Below are 9397 nucleotides of genomic sequence, written 5' to 3'. Positions count from 1 at the left end.
GAGAGAGAGAGAGAGAGAGAGAGAGAGAGAGAGAGAGAGAGAACGAGAGAGCGAGATTGATCGAGCATTGTGGCAGCGAGGCAGTTGAGCGTGACGACAATGGCTCCCTCTTCGTCGCGGCACCACGTCCTTCACGGGGGAAAAGCATTGAGTGGTGAGTGACACATCATTGCCCCTTTGTGCTTGCAGCCATTTGTGGCCCGCACACAGTGTTCGGCAAGTTCCTAGCCTCCAACACGTGTAATACAAGCACACATTTTTGGTGTCGTTGTCGAGGATTGCCTTGCACTAAGCTTGAGGAGAACTGTATGCTGCCTCTTGAAGCCATTCTTTTCATCTATTTTTTGGTTTTTTATGAGTTTGGATTAGATCTGTTAGTGGTTGTAATATGCAAGTTTTAGCAAATTTTGTTAGATCTATTAGTGGCTGCAATTTGCAGGTTTTGTTAGATCTGTTAAACTCTATAATATGAAGGTTTTGGCAGGTCTATTAGTTAGCGTAGTTCTATAATGTGCAATAGACTATGAGCAGGTTGATTATTCTTTCAGTGTACAATGTGCTGTGTTAGTAAGTGTGTGTGTGTACTATTGTTTAGTGTTAATTAGTTTTGTTAGCTACAAGTATCTTAGACAGATCAGTTACAAGGTGCAATTGTGTGCGTGCGTGAGGCAGGCTCTGTGCGAGTGAGCTCGGTGTCCACGCAGCACAACCTTACCTTATCCAAAAAAAGTTTTGTCGAAAAAAGTAAAAAACATAATCTCAAAAAATTTGAGACCAAAAAGAAAATTCAAAAGCAAAAGGAAAAAAGAAAAAATCTTGTATTAAATTAAGAAAGGATCGAGAGCCCGAGCTCGAGCCTGAGCCCGAGCCCAAGACCGAGCCCAAGACCAGACTTCAGTCCTCGATCTTATGATATAGTATAGACACTACTATATATATAAAGACTATCCCCTCAATGTGAACGGAGGGCATGTGGGACAAGTCCTTCAGGTCCTCCACCCTTCCCTTGACACTTACACCCTTGAACTTACTAATTCTAGCCTTCTTTCCGCCGACTAGAAAAAGACTGTTTTTAGGATTTTGAGCGTTTTAAGTAACCGAATCGGGAGTTGTAAAGCACATCACATCCCCCTAACCATGACGTTTGTTTTGAGATATCACACGCCATATTTCATGGCTTGGTTAGAAAAAAAGACCAAAATAAAAATAAAAATTGAGAGTGAATTGGGTTATAAAACACTCAAAAGACAAGGTGAGCGGCCTTCATGGGCACTCACCAACACTTCTAGGGTGTTAAGGTCACATGCACCTACGCTCTGATGGTGTGCTAGAGGACAATCATATAGAGATTGACTCCGTTTACGTGGGCAACCATTATTCCTCCACATTAGGCTCTAGGCATTCAGTGGGAACCCAAGGCAATACCACTCAGGACCCACATATTGCATTTGATGACTCTTCTTCTAACTACAACATCATGGAAGGTTACATGATGCCCAATCTTGATAGTTCACTCTTAGTAGAGCCACTCACTGCAAACATAGAGCTAACAATGTAAATGAAGCGGGTGGGGAAGTTTTTTCACCATTCATGACCAATGTAGACCCCATGCTCCTGGAGAGTGTGCATGTGAATAATCCATTCACTAAACTCCCTGACTCTTCAGATCTATTTCCCTTCGAGGTTATATTACGTGATGGTAGTTCAGCCTTGCCGAAGTGCAAGAGGTTGAGCGATATATCATTGCAGCTAGGGAAAAGGAAATTGAGAGCTTATGCAAGGTAGACCAACAGAGAGAGCTAAAAGAGAAGGCCCTTATATCAACATTCATGCTAGTCAAGAAATTGAGTGCTCCGAAATTAGCAACCACTAAGGGGTCAACCCGTAGAGAGCTACATTGCATCTAGTCTAAAGGACACCCCTAGAACCTCAATCCTAGATAGAGTGTTTCTAAATAAAAAATTGGGAGTATGAACTACAAACGAATACTTTAACCAACCTATACACAGGTCACACCTATCAGGTGGGTTGGTTAGATGTCCTACAATCCACATCGGGTGCTACAAGCATAGAGGAGCAACAGCAAAGAGTTTGTGATGTCATCTATAGGGTTATTGAGATGGAGATGCAGAACAAAGGGATCCACATGCCTTCAATGGGTCTCATGAGACTCTTGGATACATGAAAGCCTAAGCTACCAACTTTATCACAAATGGAGACTCCCTCAATAAGCTCAATGGATTCTCCATATGTTGTTTTGCCAGGGGTCTCAGTACAATCTGAGCCCATAAGCAATAGCTTTACCTTTCCAAGTATAGCTCATCTTTCTCTTGATGACACCACGACTACCATGCCTACTCCAGTGATGAACATGAAAGCCATGGACCTCATGTATTAGTAAAGCACCACTACATGGTGGCCCAATGCCTACAACGGTACCTACAAGTGTGTATGAATCATATGCATCTATGGGCCCTTATGCTCATGTAGCTCCTACCCCTCCCATTGTTTCAGCAATTTATGTCCACGACCACAATATCCAAGCGCTTATTTCAATGAGACCATCCCAGCTAGCATTAGCATGTCACATCGAACGTCTGCTATGTCCATGGCCACACATATGTACTTTGGGCCACCACATGGCACAACATCGTACCCAGCTTGGGACACGAAGATCACTCGTATGCCTAACTCCATGCCAACCCGTATTCCACATGCAATCCCGAGAGCGCCTGATTTTCTCAAGCTATCTATCGATCTATTGCTGAAAATATGCGTAACATGCCTGATAGAGATCCTAGAAGTAAGGTAGTACAAATAGCCAAGCTCACACAAAATTTAGTAGAGACGGGGATATGAGAAAGCATATCAAAGTATTTGAACAAATATGCGATTCCCTAGGAGAGCACAATGACCTTCATAAGAGTAATGATTTAAGAGTGACCTTGAGTGGGAAGGTTGTGAATTGGTATAGGACCCTAACGGTGGAAGAAAAAACGATTTACCCTACTCTTGAAAGTGTACATAGGAGAGGGAGTGCTTTGGGGTGTAGCCTCTCAGCTCTAAAAAGCCCAATGAGAGGAAGGAGAGTCTGTGAGAGACTTTATGAGTCACTTGAAGCATTTGAATTCTCGTTGTAATCCAAATGAGTGCTTCAATAATAACCAATTTCTTAATAGATTCATGAGGGGACTACAACATGAGGATATCTACAATGGCTTAGTCATTAGAGGTATCACCACTTGGGAAGCAGTCACCACCAATGCGATCCAATTGGAGGACAATTTAATGATTCAAAGAGAAAGAGTGTTTGTTGAGCCTAAATCTAATAGCTCGCAAGTATTGGGGCATGAGCCAATGACCATAAATCCTATTGCTAAAGAGCGAAAAATATCTAAGATGACTTTAGCAGATCTCACCAAGGCTATTTAAGAAAGGCTTAGAGAAGATCGTGCTCCAGAAAACAATCATATGTATTCGTGAGGGGAGCAACATGGTGCTCAATTTGCTTTGGTCCACGAAGTACCAATGAATGCCCTACATTTAGAGTAAAAATTAATAAAAATTTCAATGCATATGGGAGGTATGGCCATCAAGCCAAGGAGTGCATAGTATTTAAACGTGCGATGGCCAGTAGACCAACCTTAGCATGGACGGACACACCTCAAGTTCCTTCATTGATGTCATCCCCACCTCTTGAACAACCGTCACAACACATGGTCCCTAGGGTCCAAAATGTTGTTCAAACAACATCATTACCACCTCCTATGTTAGGACTGCAACCCCCACATCTAAGAATAACTTCTATGAATCAAGTGGGTTGTGAGTCATCTATAATTGGTTGTGTGGATTGCAAGGATGAGATAGACCCTAATGTTGCCTATGGGATTGATGCACTTGAAGAAAGTCCACAATGCTACATGGAGGACTCTTGAGACAATTCAAACCTATCTATCAAAGTAGCTACTCTTGGGGCAAGAGGCCAAAATATCAATTTCACTGCCAAAAGACCACCTCTTCAATGCTACGAGTGTGGGGGTTCACTTCATGTAGCCAAGTGTCTTATTAGACTACAAAAGAATGCCACACTAATGCAAACCAATCAAGCAAGTACAACTACAATAGCGATACTCATGTGTAATTGATGTGGCATAGATCGTTTGATTCCCTAGTGTCCTAATAATCCAAATGCACCAAAGATCACACCATTGAACTTAATTGAGGTTACCAAGGATCCATCACAAAGTACACATGTGGTACCACTAAATGTCACATGGATACTTTGATGCTTGTATTTGGTCCGATTTTTATTTTTATAGATTTTTAATCCACATACATTTATTATTATGTTTACTCTTTTTCTTTCAAGTTGGTGACTTTGAGGTGTTGGTCATTAGTACGAGCTAAAAGGAGGCCCTTACATTGAGAATCCAAGATGACAAACACATCATACATAAGCCCTCATATGCAAATTTTGAGAACTTTCATGTATTTAAAACCAAGGGCTAACTTACCCACTTATATACTTTTTTTGGAGCTTTCTCATCCAAACACCTCACAATTGTATACAAGCATGAACACACATAATCCTCCACCTAAGAAATATGTGGTACTAAAATACAATAATAGGATCTCATGGCCTCACAACCACAAATCATGAGCTTTTGTTACGCATTTTTCTTCACCTCTCTCTAGAGAAATCCATGCACCCTACTTTAGAAGCTGGCTCTTTAGCCTCACGAGCTCTTGTTCCCCCATATCCTTCCCCCCCTCTCTTTCTCTGAGCACTCGACACATTTCACATGTAGCAACAACGAAGAGTATGGAATGTGGTGGTAAACCGCACATCTTCATTCAAAATGACTCTAACTTCATTATTTATGTGCTTTTTGAGGAAGCGATGACATGTTTGCACACAATTTGTGTTGCATATGAATTTTTGTTTCTGTTTTTTTCATGTGAAAATGTTTAAATTTGTATATTGAAACCAAGCAATATTACTCAAAACACTTCTTATTGTTGAGTAAGAAGAGGAGTAGTTTTTTTTTTGTCAAACACTACACTTCATGCTCATGGATATGCCATGAAATGCTATCACACAATTTGGGTTACAACCATTAAAGTTTTTGTTGGTTGGCAATATAATGTCAAAAATATTACGTTAATGAAGTTATTTGTAGACTTTAGTTTTAGATAGAAGAGTATTGAACCTTTTATGATACCTTGAACTTATGTTTTAGATAGAAGAGTATTGAACCTTTTATGATACCTTGAACTTGTAATATTCTCTCTTTCTCTCTCTCTCTCTCTCTCTCTCTCTCTCACACACACACACACACACACACACACACACACACGTCCTGACCATGACCACTTACTATCATTTCATTCTTTGGTCAAAAGGTTATGGATTTTACATTTTGATTAAGTTGATCTTGGCTCTCTAATTGTCACATTAGGAGATTTCGGAGGTCTTTTGGAGGGCCTTTTGGTAGAGAGGAAAATAAGCTCCTCCAATGAGAGAAGAGCTTACGTTACGTAGAAAAATAGATTGATATTAACAAAAATATAAAAGGTGTCCTTCTCCTCATTTAATAATCTAGTGGTCTTTGAAGACGAGCACTCTATTTTATTTAATGCGAGCACATTTTTCAGAAGGTAGATGCGGTGCATTTGATACGGGATACGTCATCATTAGAACTCAAAAAGTCACAAAACTATCAAGTGGTGGAAGATTTTGAAACTTTTGATACTGCCAATGCGTCCGGAACACACATATCTCCTAAAAATGAATGTCCAATTGCCTCGCTTAGACATCCAAAGAGGCCAAAAATGTCAAACACCCCTAAAAGAACATTTTACTAACGGCGCGTGAGGGAGCATTTCAAAATTTTGGAATGCCTCCTCGCGCGCCGTTAGTAAAAAGGCCCCTTTTCCCTCTTTTTAGGGAGCTTTTTGAGAGGAAAATGTCCAAAAACCTTTTAAAAGGGGCTTTTTGGAAAGATAAGTGTCCAAAAATCACTAAAAAGAGCTTTGTACTAACGACGCGCGAGGGGGCATTCCAAAATTTTGGAATGTCTTCTTGCGCGCCGTTAGTAAAAAGGCCCTTTTTTCCTCTTTTTAGAGAGCTTTTTGAGAGGAAAATGTCCAAAAACCTCTAAAAAGGGGCTTTTTGGAAAGATAAGTGTCCAAAAATCACTAAAAAAAGCTTTGTACTAACGGCGCGCGAGGGGGCATTCCAAAATTTTGGAATGCCTCCTCGTGCGCCGTTAGTAAAAAGGCCCTTTTTTCTTTTTTTTAGGGAGCTTTTTGAGAGGAAAATGTCCAAAAACCTCTAAAAAGGGGCTTTTTGGAAAGATAAGTGTCAAAAAACCCCCAAAAATGGGCTTTGTACTATCGGCGCGCAGAGGGGCATTCTAAAGTTTTAGAATGCCTCCTCGCGCGCCTTTAGTAAAAAGCCCATTTTTGGGGGTTTTTTGACATTTTTTTGCCTCTCCGGATGTCGGAATGAGACAAGTAGACATTCGTTTTTAAAGTATTTTGGCGTTCCGGATGCATTGGTGGTGTCAAAATCCTCAAAATCTATCACTATTTTACAATTTGTGACTTTTCAACTTTCAGTGATGACGTAAGCTACATTGAATGCGCCGCACCTGCCTCCTGAAAAAGACGCTCGCATTAAATAAAAAAGTGACCGTTTTCAAGGACGATTGGGAATATAAATCTACTTTTCAGAGTGTCTGGTTGTCCTTTTGGACGTACTCACAAGGTGCAAGTGCATTTTAAAAAAAGTTTCTAGAGAGAGAAATACAATTTCTTACAAGGCCCTCCAAATGACCTCCGAAATTTTCTAATGTGACATGGTGTAACTACATCTTGGTCGTCTAATTGTCATGACATGGTTTATTATAATTGCTAAGCTTACATATACTAAATTTTACAGACCTCTGTATACTCAAACTATATTCTCTAAAGATTGTTTTGGAAAAAAAAGGGTTCACATATTCTCATTAGTTTGATTATGTGATATGCTAGGTTGCTTGTAATCTAGCTTTGACCCCGATAACAAGGGGAAGGGGTCGTAGAAACTTGTCTTCCCATGTATATGTTACAGGAGTACTGATAATATTCTATCTTGGATGGTGGCAGGTAAGAGGTTCCTTCCTTGGGATTACGACAATAACTATAGTAAAAGCAGAAGATCATCCATCATTGATTGTTTTTTATGATCGATACATACCCCTTCCCTTCTATACACTTTCATATTTTTATATATTCACAAATAATACAATTTGTATGAGATTGTCAATAATCCCATCATATGAGAGGAATTTTTTAAAGCTTTCATAACATGAATATTTTCCCCTACACATGCATGCCCACTCCTAGGAATGTCTTATTTTCTTGTCTTACACTATCACTCATAAAAAGGGTCATGCTCATGCATAAGCACTCATCACCTCTTTCATAATCTATCAAAGAAAGTTTAAGATTATTTGCCTCAAGAATTGAAGTCGTGCATTCTAAAGTCGAGTATCAACAACTCAAGAAAGGGTCAGTGTAGAAAGCATATGCATTGCTCATCTCAAGTTTGTTTAATTTCAAGTTTGCTTTGGGATTGGGAAGGGGGGAGGTAAGGGGATGTTGAGAGAGAGCACAGAAATAAACCCCAAAGTGTGTAGAATACACACATGAGATGATGTATATATAGAGGGGACCTGGGTGCCATATATAGAGAAGCCATATATTGAGTAGCCTCACATATAATCTAAACACCCCCGCTCAAATAAGGGTCCCTAACTGTGGATGAAAAAACCCTTGGGTGATCAAGAGAAAAACACACAGCTCTATATACACCCACCGTTATATTATAAAAATCATTGAATGTAAAAATGTTCATGAGGAGCTACATCACTCCTTTTACAATGAATATTTTATGAGGAGCTACATCACTCCTTTTACAATGAATGTTTTATGAGGAGTTACATTACTCCTATCCTATCAAATACAATAATGAATACAAAGGTTCAATAAAGAGGTGTAAAGGCTATCGATTAGCTTGTAATCAGAAGTGTCTTCGTGAATCTTTGTGTAGCTTGTCATCAATATGGCATTACCAAACATGTCTTCATAAATCTTTTATTATCACCAAGTTTGTCTTCATGAAATCAATTCTTTGATCAATCCTACATAGATCATAGACTCAAAAAACATAGTCATGAAAATTATTAGCATCATTACTGAAATAATTACATTCACAATGCCATAAGAGATGGTTTGCGAATCTACTCTTTTGACGACATATATACTCATGATAACATATAAGTATGAACGTAAAAGTACAAGATGCGTGATTATGTGATGCAAATGACATGTGTATATACTACATAAAACGACATTTATCAACGTAGTGATATCAATGAGTATCATCAAAGTATTAACAAAATATCATCATTGCATCAATAAAAATGAATAAATCATCATGGTATCAAGGAAAAGCATCATAGAATAATCATTGTATCAACGAAACAACGTCATGGTATCACCGAGAATAACCATGGTATCAACGAAACAACATCATGATATCACTGAGAATAATCATTGTACTAACGAAACAACGTCATGGTATCACCGAGAATAACCATGGTATCAACGAAACAATATCATGATATCACCGAGAATAATCATTGTATCAATGAAACAACATCATGGTATCACCGAGAATAACCATGGTATCAACAAAACAACATCATGGTATCACCGAGAAAAACCATGGTATCAACGAAATATCATCATGGTATCAACGAAAATCACCATGACCAAAGTATTAACGAAACATCATCATGGTACCATCAAAATCACTATGGTATCAACGAAAGGTTATCAATAAAACGGTGTAAACTATATCTCTAGAAGAATAATTATACGAGAATCAATGAACGAGTATATCATATAACAGAAGATCATGTACCAACAGTAGCTCGATAGAATTTGGACGATCATCAACGGCTCGACTGAATCGGAACGATATGTAACTGCATTTGCAGCAAAGTTACGTCAGTAACAAATATATGATTAATGAAGAGAAAATATAATTGAGAAGTTTTCAATTATGAGAAAAATCAAAAGCAAAAAGTAAAATTTGCTTTTCAAACATATTCACAGTACGAGAACGACAACCCAAAATCGGTGCAGAATTTAGAGAACCTTTCTTCTTCAAAGTTATACACCACATCATTTTTCTGCATAGTTTCTGCAAAATCATTTGCAATTAGCAAAAAAATCAAAAAACCAAAAACAAAAGTTGCTTTTCAGGCATATACGCAGTCCGTAAACGATAACTAAAAAAAATACAAAATTTGAAAAAAACTTTTTTCGGCAAAGTTGTAGACCATAT

This window comes from Adiantum capillus-veneris, chromosome 29 (assembly GCF_014529385.1).
Source record: "Adiantum capillus-veneris isolate H3 chromosome 29, ASM1452938v2, whole genome shotgun sequence".
Taxonomy (NCBI): Eukaryota; Viridiplantae; Streptophyta; class Polypodiopsida; order Polypodiales; family Pteridaceae; genus Adiantum; species Adiantum capillus-veneris.
This window is presented reverse-complemented; position numbering follows the sequence as displayed.